The sequence below is a fragment of the Salmo trutta genome, chromosome 7, assembly GCF_901001165.1.
Source record: "Salmo trutta chromosome 7, fSalTru1.1, whole genome shotgun sequence".
NCBI lineage: Eukaryota > Metazoa > Chordata > Actinopteri > Salmoniformes > Salmonidae > Salmo > Salmo trutta.
In genome coordinates this window covers 43,371,957-43,389,494 of record NC_042963.1, presented here as the reverse complement: position 1 = coordinate 43,389,494, position 17,538 = coordinate 43,371,957, and positions in this window count along the sequence as shown.

Genomic DNA, 17,538 nt, shown 5'->3' with positions numbered 1-17,538 from the left:
TTTTGATTGAAGGTCCTATAAGTAGGAGTTTGTTTTCTTGGGGTTTTTTTTGTGGGAGATTGTGCTGTGTATAGCTTTGTGCCTTACTGGTCCGTTATTCGTCGGTGTGTTTTTGTGTACGTGTTTGTTTCGGTTTACCTTCTTTGTCCTCAATAAAAAGAAGATGAGTGCACATATTCCTGCTGCGTTTTGGTCCACTCTACCCTACGACAACTTTGACAGTCAGACCATTTAATTTGTAAACTACATGGTAATGTAAATTAGCATTTTTTTGTGATCCAATACGTAATATCATAATTCGGTTTTAATCCAGAGAGGATAGCAAAAGTATCTAGATCCTCTGAGGTCGTGGAGAGATTCTAATTGTGGTTTTAAAAGAAAACATGAATCATCAGCATACAATGACACCTTAGTTTTTAGCCACAGATTTCAAATCCCTTAATAATATTATTGTTTGATATAATTTTAACAGCTAACATTTTGATGGCAATAATAAATAGATATGCCGATAGTGGACAACCTTGTTTTACTCCTCTAGATAGTTTAAAACTTTCTGAGATGTAGCCATTATTTACTATTTTACACTTAGGGTTACTATACATAATTTTTATCCATTTTATAAGGGATTCCCCAAAATTAAAATATTCTGGGCATTTATATATAAACTCCAGTCGTACTTTATCAAAAGCCTTTTCAAAATTAGCTATGAAAACCAGGCCTGGTGTCTCCGCTATTTCATAGTATTCCATTGTTTCCAGTACTTGTCTTATATTATCTTCAATGTATCATCCATGTAAAAAACCTGTCTGATTAGGATGAATAATATCTGACAATACTTTTTTAATTCTATGCACCAAGCATTTTGCTAGGATTTTTGCATCACAACACTGAAGTGTAAGAGCTCTCCAATTTTTTAAATGGACTGGATCTTTAAATATACCTTTTGGGTCCTGTTTCAGTAATAATGATATCAGACCTTCTTGTTCCGTGTCTGATAATCTACCATTTATATAGGAGTGGTTAAAACATGCTAATAATGGTCTTCTGAGTATATCAAAAAAAGTTTTGTATACTTCCCCTGGTATGCCATGAATCTTTCTGTACAGATGTTAATTTTACAATATTATTAGGAAAGAAATCCATACAATTAGTTTCAGTTAGTGGAGATGGAGGAGACTGAAACGAAAACATATTCTTAAAGTACTTTACTTCCACTTTCAAAATATAATTCGGTGAGTCATGCGTGACTCCATCATTTGTAACAAGTTATAATAAAAACATTTTGGTAGCATTTCTATATTGAAGATTGAAAAAGAATTTGGTGCATTTTTCCCCAAATGTTATAATATTACACTGGATCTTTCTTGAATAAGTTCCTCCATTTCTTTTTGTTTTTCCTCTAACTTATTCTGTGCCTCTATGGTACAGTTTTTTATTGCTATCTAACTGTACTGTTAGTCCTTCAATTTCCTTTATTACTATGGTGTAACAATGCCTCCTAGCAGGAGGGGGGTGTAGGAATCAGGAACAGGAGAGCAAGAAGTTCCAGTGGCACACAACGTTTAATAAGGTGGTCCCGAACTCACAATACAAACAAGTGGGAAAAACACGCACAAACATAGTCGCCACCCACAGGGAATAAACCGCACACACGGAGGAGAAACCTCGACTCCAAAAACAAAGTCTCGAAAGCACACGGTAACATTTACCGAAAATAAATTGAAACCCTGTGGTGCAGGCACGCACCCCTAACATGCAATACACACAGATAATCCCGCACAAAGCCTAGCATGCAACGGGGTGTATATAAACCCACCGAAATCAACTTAACTGAACACAGGTGTGAAAAAACAGACAGACACAAACGAAAAAGAAAATGGGATCGGTGGCAGCTAGTAGGCCGGCGACGACGACCGCCGAGCACCGCCCGAACAGGGAGAGGAGCCACCTTCGGTGGAAGTCGTGACATATGGACTCTTTTGATCTAAATTGCTTTTGTTTTATAGATGAGTACTGAATTGCATGGCCTCTAAAGGCACACTTAAATGTGTGCCATAAAATAAGGGGATCTGCTGTACCTATGTTATGTCTGAAAAAGTCAGTTATAAATTCTTCTGTCCTAGTTCTAAACAATTTATCATCTAGTAGACTTTGATTAAATGTCCAATATCCTCGCCCCTGTGGAAATTCTGTAAGAGTAATATATATGCCAATTATGTGATGATCCGACCGCATTCTGTCCCCTATCAACACTTTTTAAACTTTTGGTGCAGAGACAATGGCATAAGAAAGTAGTCAAGATGACTAGTTTGATTAAGCCTCCTCCATGTATATCTCAATAGATCAGGGTATTTAAGTCTCCATATATCCACAAATTCCAATATATCCATGACATTCATGATTTCCTTAAGTGCCTGAGGGTGATAGTTTGTAGTGTGATTTCCTTTCCGGTCCATAGAGGTATTTAAGACCGTATTAAAATCTCCCACCACAATAATAAAGTCTTGTGTTGCTTGTAGAGTTGATAAATTCTTATATATATTTTTAAAGAAACTTGGATCATCATTATTTGGAACGTATAGGTTAATAAACCATATATGTTTAGTCCAATAAAATATTTTAAATAATCCATCTACCTTGATGATCTGTTTGGACAATTTACACATTTGGATAGAAATTACTGTAAATTAAAACCATCACCCCTTTTGAATTTCTTTGCCCATGGGAGAAATATATTTCACCCCCCAAGTCCTTTTTCCACAAAACCTCATCTACAATTGTTGAATGGGTTTCCTGTAAACAATAGATATTAGATTCCTTCTCTTTTCGCCAGGTAAATACTGATCGCCTTTTCTTATTATCTGCTAGGCCATTACAATTGTAACTGGCTACACTTATTTCACCACTTACCATAATGAGACACAATTTTCAATTCTACTTATCAAAATATATGTTTGTAAACGTACCATTAAAAAGTAACATGATGATTGAGTGTCTATATAGCTGTACCATGATATTTGCATTGCTACTAAGTAAACCTCCAATTGGTCCCCACTATTCCACCCTCTAAAAGCCCTCCTCATCCCAAGTTGGGTTGAGACCAGCCCCGACCCCCCGTATCCCATAGCCCTGAAAAGACTGAGATCCATCCTTCGAAAAGAGCACACAGTGCCATTTACAGAACAGAAGTACAGTGAGGGAAAAAAGTATTTGATCCCCTGCTGATTTTGTACATTTTCCCACTGACAAAGAAATAATCAGTCTATAATTTTAATGGTATGTTTATTTGAACAGTGAGAGACAGAATAACAACAAAAAATCCAGAAAAACGCATGTCAAAAATGTTATAAATTGATTTGCATTTTAATGAGGGAAATAAGTATTTGACCCCCTCTCAATCAGAAAGATTTCTGGCTCCCAGGTGTCTTTTATACAGGTACCGAGCTGAGATTAGGAGCACACTCTTAAAGGGAGTGCTCCTAATCTCAGCTTGTTTCCTGTATAAAAGACACCTGTCCACAGAAGCAATCAATCAATCAGATTCCAAACTCTCCACCATGGCCAAGACCAAAGAGCTCTCCAAGGATGTCAGGGACAAGATTGTAGACCTACACAAGGCTGGAATGGGCTACAAGACCATCACCAAGCAGCTTGGTGAGAAGGTGACAACAGTTGGTGCGATTATTCTCAAATGGAAGAAACACAAAATAACTGTCAATCTCCCTCAGCCTGGGGCTCCATGCAAGATCTCACCTCGTGGAGTTGCAATGATCATGAGAACGGTGAGGAATCAGCCCAGAACTACACGGGAGGATCTTGTCAATGATCTTACGGTAGCTGGGACCATAGTCACCAAGAAAACAATTGGTGACACACTACGCCGTGAAGGACTGAAATTCTGCAGCACCCGCAAGGTCCCCCTGCTCAAGAATACATATACATGCCCGTCTGAAGTTTGCCAATAAATAAATTAGACGTAATTTATTTTAAGAATTTAGTTCCCCATGATAGGACAATAAATAAATTAAATGTATAATTTATTTTAAAACTGTTCCACCATGATAGGACAATAAATAAATAAATAAATAAGACGTATAATTTATTATAAAAAGTATATCCATCATCTGAACAACACTGAAAGCTCTCTCACACCCCCGCTCACAGCAATACATTGGTTCTGGGATGTGCAACCATTGCCTTTCTCGCTCAACGCCACACTTTCCCAAACATAACAAATAAAATAAAAAATAAACACACACCACACCATCCACACAGACTGCTTACTGAATTTTTATCTTCACCATGTTGAATTTTTGTTTTTGTGTTCCAATTAGTTATATTTGAAGATATATATAGAAAAGCTATATTTTTTATTGTATTGTTACAATCCATAACCGGGATAAAATTGTGTTTCATTATTTTCCTCGTCTATGAGAACTTTGTAATTTTTAAAATAACCATGGAGTAGTCTTTGTGTCTCTGAACAAATGGTTATCAATATATAGTTTATCGACGACGAGAGCTACTCGTTTCCCTTTTAATCTATTTTCTTTGAAAATTGGATACAGAACTTTACGCCGTTCTGCAATTTCCTTCGGGAACTGATCATTCATGCCAATTTTGGTCCCAGCAAGTCTTTTACCCAGGCTTTTAACCATTATTTTATCTTTAAAGGAAGCAAATTTGGCAACGATTGGGCGTTCATATATTTGCCCTCTGTCCGAAGCGGTGTACACGTTCGAGTTGGATTTTATTGATCGCTTCGCGTGGAATCTGAAGCGCTGTAAGGAGGAACTCTCTAACTACAGATTCAGGAACTTCTTCTTTCTCTTGGATACCTGTAAGTACCAGATTTTCTCTCATGGATCTAGTCTGTATGTCAAGTAAGGTTTCTCTCAGAACGGTGTTCTCCTTTTTAAGTTCATTCACTTCGGTTTCAATCTTTTTGACTGTCCCTTTTAGCTTGTGTGTTTCCTTCTCCAATGTCGCAGCTTTTTCATCACTCATCTCGAGGCTTGCCTTCAACTCTTTTATACCCTTACTGACTAATTCAAGTATACCCAGTTTGTCATTTATTGATTTTAACAGATTGGTTTTGACCTTTACCATTCCCGGTGGTGAAAATATTAAATTGTCTGTGTTTGTAGAAGTCACGTTTTCGTTTTGAAATAGGTTCCCCTGTCTTACTCTCCATCATGTTTGGGTGTTGCTTGTTTTCGTAATATTTGTTGATAAATGTCTCCAGCCTTAAGATTTGTTTTGTGTTGTTATCCAGATTGAAGGTTATCACCCTCCAGATTGTGTAGTGCTAATATTTAGTCTAACTTACCGATATTGATTACGTTTTTATCTTGAGGTGCTCTACATAACTTTGTTCAGTCCACCATTACCTGCCTCAGTCCCACCTCTAATCATCGAATATTGTAAGAGCTTTCATTGTCTGCTTACAGTATATGCCCTTTATTTATCAAATCAAATCAAATTTTATTGGTCACACACACATGGTTAGCAGATGTTATTGTCAGTGTAGTGAAATGCTTGTGCTTCTAGTTCCGACAGTGCAACAATATCTAACAAGTAATATCTAACAATTCCACAACAAATACCTAATACACAAATCTACAGTTGAAGTCAGAAGTTTACATACACTTAGGTTGGAGTCATTAAAACTCATTTTTCAACTAATCCACAAATGTCTTGTTAACAAACTATAGTTTTGGCAAGTCGGTTAGGACATATACTTTGTGCATGATACAAGTAATTTTTCCAACAATTGTTTACAGACAGATTATTTCACTTATAATTCACTGTATCACAATTCCAGTGCGTCAGAAGTTTACATACACTACGTTGACTGTGCCTTTAAACAGCTTGGAAAATTCCAGAAAATCATGTCATGGCTTTAGAAGCTTCTGATAGGCTAATTGACATCGTTTGAGTCAATTGGAAGTGTACCTGTGGCTGTATTTCAAGGCCTACCTTCAAACTCAGTGCCTCTTTGCTTGACATCATGGGAAAATCAAAAGAAATCAGCCAAGACATCAGAAAATAAATTGTAGACCTCAATTGCTTGGACCATGTTCATTTATTGGTGATGTGGACACAAAGGAACTTGAAGCTCTCAACCTGTTCCACTGCAGCCCCGTCGATGACAATGGGGGCGTGCTCGGTCCTCTTTTTCCTGTAGTCCACAATGATCTCCTTTGTCTTGATCACGTTGATCAGATCAAAACAATTCAGTTCAGTGCATTTCTGATTCAGGAAATCCAGACAAGCATTGACTATATGACAAATTATTACTTCGGCCCAATATTCTTAATACAAATTTCTAAAACAAATATAAAAAAAAATAACATCACATTCTGTTGAAAGAATTTTTCCAAATTGGTTTATACTCCCCATCACACTGTCAACCTCATCGCAGAGTCATAGGATCAGGAAATTAGACCGCTAATCCTTAAGGAGTAATCTCCATCATCCAGCAGACCCAGTCTGGTGAGATTTGTATCAAAACAAAACAAACAAACAACAATACCCTTCTTCATATATCATTCGATACATTTCTATATATCACTTCAATCCAAAAACCTCAAAAGACTGGTATTTCCCCCATTTTGACACATAATTCACATAGTGACTAATGTGTAAAAACAACAACACTACTGGTTAAGAAATAGAACAATTTTAAAATAACAAATTGAATTAGAATCACTACCCATAATAACTCCACAAAGAAGAAATTGTACCCATAACTTGATTCAAGAAATAAAAATAATAATACAATTAATTATCGGTATTATAAATTAACTTCAAATAATCATCCAATGTCTCTCAGCTTTCCAGCGACGGTGATCAAACCATACTAGAAAGTCAGGACAGAGGTCAGATCATTCAAACCCTTCAAATAAGTGTTACTTTCTCTATTAGACCAATTATCTAAAAACAGTCAAACATTTCATACATTTCGTATCCCAGGGTTACAGTAAGTTTCTTCAGTACATTTTTTATCAAAATAATTCACGTGTTCAATTAAAACTCAGAAAATAAAAACTTCTGGAAATTCCATATGTGTGTGTGCCCCTTTAAGATACCTCGGCACTAACCCATATTCATAACCAGTAAGTTGTGTGTGCATGCTGGTGTGTGTGTGTGTGGCAAACCATTTGGCAAAAACAAACAAAAATGGCCAGGCCTTATTTAATTTGTTAACTCCTCTTTACCACCGAATCTGGATACTTTTATCCCTATTAAACTGCCGAATTTCACTAACCCCTCTCCCAAGACCATAGCCTCAGGAAACATTTCAAAAAGAGAGAAAATTACTACCCCCATTCTCCTGGAAGAGAAAGTGTCAATTTCTTTTGCATTTACTATACTAATATCATAATCAGCAACCCAAAGGTTTTAACAACAAACAAAACATGGTAAAAACAAGTCCATTGTACTCCCTCAAATCATTAATCGTTTGTTTTAATGTACCCCAACGTTTATGTGCACTTAATTTAGCATGCTCTACCCTTAGACACGACAACATGTATCTCACCACCGAGTCTAACAATTCACTCCCATGTTGTATTATATGACTGGTCTCTCTTTTCCATAACCATGTAAAATTATCCTGGTATCGTTACTAGACCAATGTCCAACAACATATGTAATAGCTGTTTCGCCTTAGATTGTTCCTGTTAACCTTTTATTTAACTAGGCGAGTCAGTTAAGAACAAATTCTTATTTACAATGACGGCCTACTCTGGCCAAACCCGGACGACGCTGGGCCAATTGTGCGCCGCCCTATGGGACTCCCAATCACGGCCGGATGTGATTCAGCCTGGATTCGAACCAGGGAATTTAGTAAAAATATAAACCTGTTGTTTAACAAATGTAGACCCTACTAATAAGAAAACAAGCACTTGCAATTTACAAGCATACATTCAGTTCATGATTCAATGATTCAATTACAACTTAATTCTCACAAGGTTATTCCAAAAGACCATTTAGGCCACACAATGTATTACATCAAAATCGCCTGGCTATTTATGTTGAATAAATTAGCCTTTCAATTTGAACTAAGCAAGCTGTTAAAACGTTCAGTTTGCATCTTAAAACAAACACTGGCTGCTATATCTAAGAACAAACATGGCAATAGTTTTAAATTATAGTCAAAACAAACATAGTAACTTCTATTCACAGGGAGGCCACTTTAATTACTCGTGACCCCTCCTACCTTTCGTCAATTCTATAAGTCTATTTTAGAATAAAACAAAATAGTGTAGCACGAGATTAAAACCCCCAGGGTTTTCCTGAGTTGCATTGTTCTCTTGTTTCGCTGGTTGTACTTTACCATAAAATGCCTTGTAACCCTACTCTACCACATAGTTTACTAATGTGCCGATGTTTGGTATATGACTTTCTTCGTCTTTTTATGCCAATATGGTATATACTCCCAATTTGAATATGTTACCTAATAACAATGTCCATTGAGAATGCACAATGACTATACAATTTAGCTAAGCTAAGAATGACGTGAATAATCAAATCAACAAGCACTGGGTAGTTGAATAGCATATAGTTAATATACGAGCTTGATACAATGATATACTATGCAGTTCATAAGGATAGCGTAACCAACAAATTTGTCATACTTAGTTAAAACAAGACCAAAAAGCATACTACATACTCAAATTCACAAATAGTATGATTAGAGCAATTACGCTGATAGAACGCTAACATCAATACACTGGTGAATTGAGCTAATGATTCTTCTTTTATATCATTGTGCCAAGTCACAATTGCATCCATGAATTCTATATTAGATTGGAATTTTCCTGTCAGCAGGGAAATGCTGCCAAATTTGATCCATTATTAGATTTTTTCCCATATTCGAGCCGAATTGGTAGAATGCGCATGCGCTAATATTAGTGTCTTTATTGCTTTGCTATAGTGTACCTCTTCTATGAATTTATTTACACTCCTCTCTCCTCACGGTATATGCCAATCTTTTGGCATATACCGCGATCCTGTAGATAGTCATATACTGCTTTAACCTTATCTCTAACAAATGATCCATAAAGAGACCACTCTGAACCTACGTACAGTACGTCTACGTATGGATTGTTTAAGTTGCATCTCATTACTTCCTTATAAACTCCCTCACCGAATCCGCGTATACGTCGATATTATTCTCTGAGGCTACCCGGAACATATCCCAGTCCGCGTGATCAAAACAATCTTGAAGCGTGGATTCCCATTGGTCAGACCAGCGTTGAATAGTCCTTAGGGAGGAGCAAAATGGAGTCATGGTCAGATTTGCTGAAAGGAGGGCGGGCTAGGGCCTTGTATGCATCGCAGAAGTTACAGTAACAATAGTCCTGTGTTTTTCCAGCCCAAGTGCTGCAATCGATATGCTGATAGAATTTAGGTAGCCTTTTCCTCAAATTTGCTTTGTTTAAATCCCTAGCTACAATAAATGCAGCCTCGGGATATATGGTTTCCAGTTTGCATAAAGTCCAGTGAAGTTATTTTGAGGGCCGTCGTGGTATCGGCTTGAGGGGGGATTTACACGGCTGTGACAATAACCGAAGAGAATTCTCTTGGGAGATAATACGGTCAGCATTTGATTGTGAGGAATTCTAGGTCAGGTGAAGAAAAGGACTTGAGTTCCTGTATGTTGTTAAAATTATACAATGAGTCGTTGATCATGAAACATACACCCCCGCCCTTCTTCTTCCCTAAGACATGTTTATTCCTGTCGGCGCGATGTACTGAGAATCCCGGTGGCTGTACTGACTATTTATCCTATGGTTCTGACTTGGTGTACAGGGAGAACACTGTAAGAACGGCCCATGTTCTCAATTCTGTCAATGTACATTTAGAAAGTGCTGAACAAATTGTTATATTGACTACATCCATCCTAGCTCACTCATTAATGTCTTAATCGAAATCACGGATTCCCTCTTATCTGCTTGTCGTCCCCTTATGCCATAGTTTGTAAATCTCAATTGTCAGTAGAAACCACATTTGTTTAAGCAAGTCACCAATATCAGATATGTTTTTTTAAAAGGCAGTAAATTAATCTGTATGAACTGTTCCGCTGCCAGACAAGGCTCCGCTGATTGCCAGCTATAGCAGTGGTAAGGTTGGGACTGCTGTTGGGACTCTGCTGTTGGGACAGCTTTATGTAGGCCCTAACAGTTTGTGGGCACCGTTTCTCACCGTTATAGTGCAATTAATGTATTGTTTGTGTTGTGTTTTGTAGTGGCTTTGCAGGCATGCATCCCCAAAACCTTTTTTTTGTTTGTCCCACCAAGATTTACATGCTAAAATCGCCACTGAGTCGGAAAGACGTTTTAACTTATCATATCTACCAGTAAATGCTAACTAAGGCAACAATGGGTATGCAAACCAGGTATTGAAAAAGTTTAGTCTGAAGTGTTGGTTAGTAGACTATTTGTGATGCCCAATTGTCATATCATATGTTGTTTGCATCATGGGCGTAGACATGGATGATTGATGTGGTTTAAACATTGTTGTGGACAGGCATGATTCATATAATTCACCAATACATTTCTTGGTAGTCCAAAAATTATTCTGATCAGGTTGTAAATCACATCTGGCCTGATACATTGTTTGCTGCCTCCATTCGGGATGTATTGTTTCAGTTTTAATGACTCGATATTCTGCACCAAAACAGACAAATATAACTAACGCTGGGAATGTCAATACAGTCAAACGAGCAAGGGCAATTATCACAAGTCAGTCACAATGTGGTTAATAGGCTAGCGTATCTACTTATGTAGCAACCTAAAAACACGGAGCCTAACGCTAGCTAGTTATCTAGCTAGCTAGCTGCTAGGAGGATGTCATGTCATACCATTGGAGGAGTGGGTGAGTGACTGACTTTTTCCCCTCATATCGTTTTTCGGTGGCTATACCCAGCTAGAGATGCAGATGTCATTTGGTTACCTAGCAAGAACTTGAACAACTGTTATCCAGTTAGCATATCTCTTGCATTCTCAAATTCCCTCTATTTTGATTCCAAAACACTGTCGTCTAAGTATGCCAGAGCGCAGAACTACTGATGAATTTACGAATGCACAACAACCACTGAATATGACCGGTGTCAGTTAACGTAGGCAAAAAAAGTAATAGTTTGTCAAGAATGCTCTAGTTAACATGTAAAACAGCCTAACCAGCTCTTCTACGGCGAGTAAAATGGTCAGAGTGAGGTGTTGTCTTATTTGTGTCTGGAAGTAGTTAGCTAGCAAGCTAGCCAACTTTAGCCAGTTAGCTTGAGTGCTTGGTCGGGACAAGCATGCATTGGCAGGCAAGCTGCAGAAGGACGAGGCGGCTACAATTCCCCATTGTTTATCACTGCAATTTTGACAGCCAACTAGCTGAAAAGGTCTGAGAGGGTTTATCTAATGTTCCTTCGTTAGATTTTAGCGCATCTTGCTCTGGCTAGCATTAGTTGCTGATCTTGTTGTTGATGTGCATAACTGAGGGAGTAAGAGCCTACCTTTTCATGGTTGTTTGATCAATAGGACTATAAAGTTGCCTGTGATGTTGACATATTTGCAGAAATACATTCAGGTGTATTTTGTGGCTTTTGCCGAATCTGTAAACACACAGTAAGGTTCAAAGTGAATGATGGCAGGCCCATGTGGCAAATGGCTTGTTTGTATAAAGGCCTACTGTAGCTCTGATTGGCTATAGCGCACCGGTCTTTGTAGACTCTGGTCCTGGAGAAGACAGATGTTTTTATTTAGTTTTATTTACTGCAGTGTCTATTAATTGTCCTAACGCACGGCAGCTTTCCCACTCTATATTGCTATGGAATATTCACAAATGCCTGTAATTCCCAAACATTCTAAGAATTTATGAAAACGTGAAAATTACCATATCTAAGTGGTCGCTTGAAAAGTGTCATATTCTTCCTGGGGGTGTATATGAACAGATTTGAATTAGATTTAATGTTGCTAAAATGCTGTCAGTTCCCCTTTAAATGCAACAATGTTTCACACACATAAGTTATTTTCAAAGAGATGGCTAACAACCGCAAATGCGCTGCAATACAAAACACAGTTCCACTCACCAGATGATGATCACTTCTTGTTGAACGTTACTCTTGAGAAGCAAACAAATTAGCAACAACACCCTCTTTGATAACACCTGTGGCAGCTGCTGTGTCGTGACGTTGTATTAGTTAATGTGACGACTGTTGCTCATCGAATGATTAACGGTTTATAATTACGTGATTAAATGAATTAAGCAATGAATCAAGCAATTATTAACTCATTAACCTGGGGCACCATGGGAACATTGTTTTGATTGAGTTTCTATTTCCCAAATTAACTCAAAGGATATCAGAATATCGATTACAACAGTCGCTAAATTAAGCAATTTCCTCTACAGTCTCATAATCTGAACGTCGTATAATCCGGGAATCTGCACGGACCCGGGCTTTACCACTGAATTTACCACACCAATCTTAGTTGATTATTTATTTACTAGCAAGCTAAAATGATGATAAAAATACACATACACAAAACACAGTCTAGCTATTGATTAGGACTTAGTATAACGGGCCAACACACTATGGCGCTTGTTACCCAAAATGGGGATTTTAAAGAGAGAGAAATAAAGGAAGTACACGAGAGAAATATACATTTGGGTTCATTTGTCAGCCATGCTTATTTAAAATTAGCCTCGCCCCGAACTGCCGCTCTTATGGGTCAGAATATAATGATGTAATTACGTGTTGGAGTTCTCAGGTGGGAAGCTCCGCGTGGGTCGTTTAGGCTTCTAAATGACGCAGTTCTCCGGCGCAACTCTCTGGTTGTCCTCACGATGTCAGTGTCCTTCTTGGCTAAGTGGTCTGATCCTCACCCTTGATCGGAAAGGGGTCTTCTGAGGACAGACAGCTCTGTAGCTCAGAGCTCACAGCTTCGGCTCGAATGGTGTCGATACCACGATTCAATGGAGAGTGGAGGCTGGGTGGTTCGGCTTGAATTCACCCGCTTAGACACAGCTACTCGTCCGTAGCTCGTGTAGAAAAATATTTCTTTGTCTTCAACCTTGTGTTTCGTTTTGGGGTTCGTCGACTTTGTTAGACCTTAGCTGCAGCTTGGGGTCAATAGTCTCCTATGTTAATTCTTCACTCTCCTGTCTTATACCCTCGGGTCAGAAGTGGGTGTAACCGCCTTTAGGGCAATTCTCTGGGCGGACCAAGTAAAGGGGCAAGGCTTAGATTTGGCTAAAAATCCGATTTTAGACACTAACTTCACATTTCATCTTTACCAAAACATTCTGTTTGATTTGGATATTTTCCAAACAGCGTACAATGTATAAACATCAGGCATATACTGGGAAAACTCTTAAAGGTACAATGTTTTCATAATAACGTCATCTCTTAACCTTTAAAAACAAATACAAAAGTTACATACATTTTAATATTCCACTTTTCGTCATAACCACCATTGTGGCTGACGGAAACCATTGTTCCAAAGTCCCTTTATTGCACGTTTAATGTTCTGAGGCCAGTTCTCCATTGTTAGGACAAAGGAATTTCTCTGTGGCCTAAGTTTTATTATGGGCGTGAGGTGTCATAAAACCCCCACATCTTCAGACCCCTAGATCTCTCCTCCTCTGTTGGGGGTTTGGGAGATAATCTGTAGGGTGGTGGTCTCCTGTACCCTGACCTGATCAGGACAGTCATGACAGTTGCAAACTAGCAGACAACAAAAGCTAGCTAGCTAGACCGTGGGAAACCTACTGCTCGTTATTGCGCAGTGACCTGTTCGCATTCAAGAAGACAAAAGTTTCTATAAGTTTTTGTCCAAACGGTTCGAGCCATTAAGTCAAAATGTGATTGGTTGATTCCACTGTCACTCAAAAATGTTGGCGTAGAAGGCCCATTGTTCCCCACTGTGTTGGGTTAATAATCACTTGTAGAGTGGCTCTATTTTCCCTCAGCATGCATTTTTTCACTATTCTGAATGTCTAAAGAATCCATATGTTGTTCTGAAATACTGGACATTTTGAACTCTTATTGTGGTGGTGATTTGACAAAATCTTGAATTGGACTCACCTTTTTTTTGGTCTCGTTCTTGACTTGGTCTCGGATCCCTTGTCCCCCTCCCAGTCTCGGTCTTGACTCGGTCTCACCCCCCCTCCAGTCTTAGTCTTGACTTAGACTCGATTTGCTCCGGTCTTGGTCTTGAATCGGTTTCTCTTTGGGTGGTCTCAAACACAACACTGCTCTGACCCTTATCTATATGTACATACAGTATCTACGTGCTGACAGTTGTTTACTGGCACCTGATTAGACTAGTCCAAGACAGTACAGTATAAAGATAGGATAAAACTGCATCTCCAATAGAAATCTCCAAGTGATCACACTTGTTGGCGATGTTTTGGCGACGTTAGCAAGCTAAGCTCATGTGAAGAAACATGTAATTGGGTCTAACGGTCATATCGCATCAAACTGCGCATGTGCAAGATGTCAGTTTGTCCCTTTCACGAGGTTGGAGTAATAACATGTTCAACTGCTTAAGATATTGGCTCGAATCTAGGTTGTGCCTTTTGATTTCAAGAAAATTAACAACTAAGGAATATTTTTTTCTCTCATTGACTTCTCAAACCCCAGCCTGGTCTGTTTGGTCTGCTTCACAAACGTTTGCAGAAGTCTTGCGATGTTACGCCTCTGGGTTTAGAAACTCTGTGCTTTAGTCTTTGCCAGCCATAACATATCTAGTCTATTTGGCCCAAATAACTGTATAATTGAGAGTACACACCCTCTTATCCATGTGGTCCAGGTAGCTGTCGATTACATCTCGTGGCTCATTGGGGATGAGGGTGGTTCTGTGCCGCTCTAAGATCTCAAAGACATGGAGTAGAATTGTGCAGTTGTTCTTTAGAGGTCTCTGGAAGGACAATGGCAGATTCCTCAGCAGTGGCATGGTGTTGTTACACCCTGATCTGTTTCACCTTGTCTTGTGCTTGTCTCCACCCCCCACCAGGTGTCTCCCATTTCCCGCATTATCCCGTGTACTTATACCTGCGTTTTCTGTTGGTCTGTTGCCAGTTTGTCTTGTCTTATCAAGTCTTACCAGCGTGTTTTCCCGTTTTCCAGTATCTCTAGTTTATGTTTCCAGTTTTCCCGGTTCTGACCATTCTGCCTAACCTGAGCCTGCCTGCCGTTCTGTCCCTTCTTGACGCTACCTTGGATTACTGACCTCTGCCTGCTACGGGAACGTAGAAGGGAGAGGACGTCTGTTCCCAGTCACACTCGCTCGTCCAAGGATCCCACCTCCGAGAAATCCCGGAAGTCTCTCGGCATTACCGAGAGAATCCAAGGTTACCCGAGTTCCCCCTGGAATCAGGTCTGCCGACTCGCCTCCTCCAGAGCATATGCAACTTGGCAGAGCTAGATTGTTTCCTGACGAACGTTTACGCAGACTGAGCACCAAGAGCTGTCTTTATTGTGCAACTACAGGTCATTACATTTCTACCTGTCTGTTAAAAGACCAGGCTCATCAGTATGTACGAGTATGCTGGTGGGCCATACAGAGAATTTTCAATCTCCCATTTCTCGTACCCCTCTCCATGCCATCCTGCTGTGGGGTGACCGGTCAAAATCTCTCCGGGTACTAATTGACTCAGGGGCCAACGAGAGTTTTATGGACACTACCCTGGTGTCAGATATCGTATATCGTATGTAATATCGTATGTAATATTGGATTAAAAAAATGTGTGGCTAGCTGAATTCAAAATAAAATGTTTAATGTGAGTTGTACTGCAATACATTTTCTGTATACAGCACTGTTCACAGAGTTTACACTACTGAGCTATATTGTATGCTCCAAAAAAGTATACTATTCTATACTAATACAATTGCTCAGAGAAAGTTACCTTTCTTTCTCTTCACAAATTGGCGGGATGTGTGTGGACCATGTTAATTCCTTAGTGATGTGGACGCCAAGGAACTTGAAGCTCTCGACCTGCTCCACTACAGCCCCGTCGATGTGGATGGGGGCGTGCTCTCCCCTCTTTCTCCTGTAGTCCACGATCAGTTCCTTGGTCTTACTGACGTTGAGGGAGTGGTTGTTGTCCTGCCACCACACTACTAAGTGTCTGACCTCCTTCCTGTAGGCTGTCTCAGCAAAGTTGGTGATCAGGCCTACCACCGTCGTGTTGTCAGCAAACTCGATGATGGTGTTGGAGTCGTGCGCGGCCACGCAGTCGTGGGTGAAAAGGGAGTACAGAAGGAGACTAAGCACACACCCCTGAGGGAGCCCCGTGAGGGTCAGCGTGGCGGAGGTGTTGTTGCCTTCCCTCACCACCTGGGGCCGGCCCGTCAGGAACTCCAGGATTCAGTTGCAGAGGGATGTGTTCAGTCCCAGTGTCCCCAGCTTAGTGATGAGCTTGGAGGGGACTAGGGTATTAAGCACTGAGCATGTAGTCTATGAACAGAATTCTCACACAGTTATTTCCCCTCTTGTCCAGGTGGGAGAGGGCAGTGTGAAATGCAATTGAGATCGTGTCAACTGTGGATCTGTTGGGGCGGTATGCGAATTGGAGTGGGTGCAGGGTGTCTGGGATGATGGTGTTGATGTATGTCATGACCAGCCTTTCAAAGCACTTCATAATTACAGATGTGAATGCTATAGGGCGCTAGTCATTTAGTCAGGTTACCTTGGAGTTATTGGGAACAGGGCCAATGGTGGTCAGTTTGAAACATGTTGGGATTACAGACTGGGACAAGGAGAGACTGAAAATGTCCATGAACACACCTGTCAGCTGGTTTGCGCATGCTTTGAGAACACGCACTAGTATTCTGTCTGGCCCGGCATCCTTGCGAGTGTTAACCTTTTTAAAAGTTTTACTCACATCGGTCACCAAGCTCGAGATCACACAATCATCCGGAACCACAGGGGTTTTCCCACCGAAAACTTCCGGTGAATTTACTAAATTACTCATGATAAACGTTCACAAAATACATAACAATTATTTTAAGAATTATAGATACAGAACTCCTTTATGCAATCGCGGTGTCAAATTTTAAAATAGCTTTTCGGCGAAAGCACATTTTGCAATATTCTGAGTACATAGCTCTGCCATCACGGCTAGCTATTTTGACACCCACCAAGTTTGGGACTCACTTAACTCAGAATTACTATTAGAAAAATTGGATTACCTTTGCTGTTCTTCGTCAGAATGCACTCCCAGGACTGATACTTCAACAACAAATGTTGTTTTGGTTCCAAATAATCCATAGTTATATTCAAATAGCTCCGTTTTGCTCGTGCGTTCAGGTCACTATCCGAAGGTTGACGCGCGAGCGCATTTCGTGACCAAAAAAATTCAAAATATTCCGTTACCGTACTTAGAAGCATGTCAAACGCTGTTTAAAATATTTTTTTTATGCTATTTTTCTCGTAAAATAGCTATAATATTCCAACCGGGCAACATTGTATTCATTCAAAGGCTGAAAGAAAGAATTCTCGTGACCGCGCATCTCAGTCTCACTGTCCCCAGGCT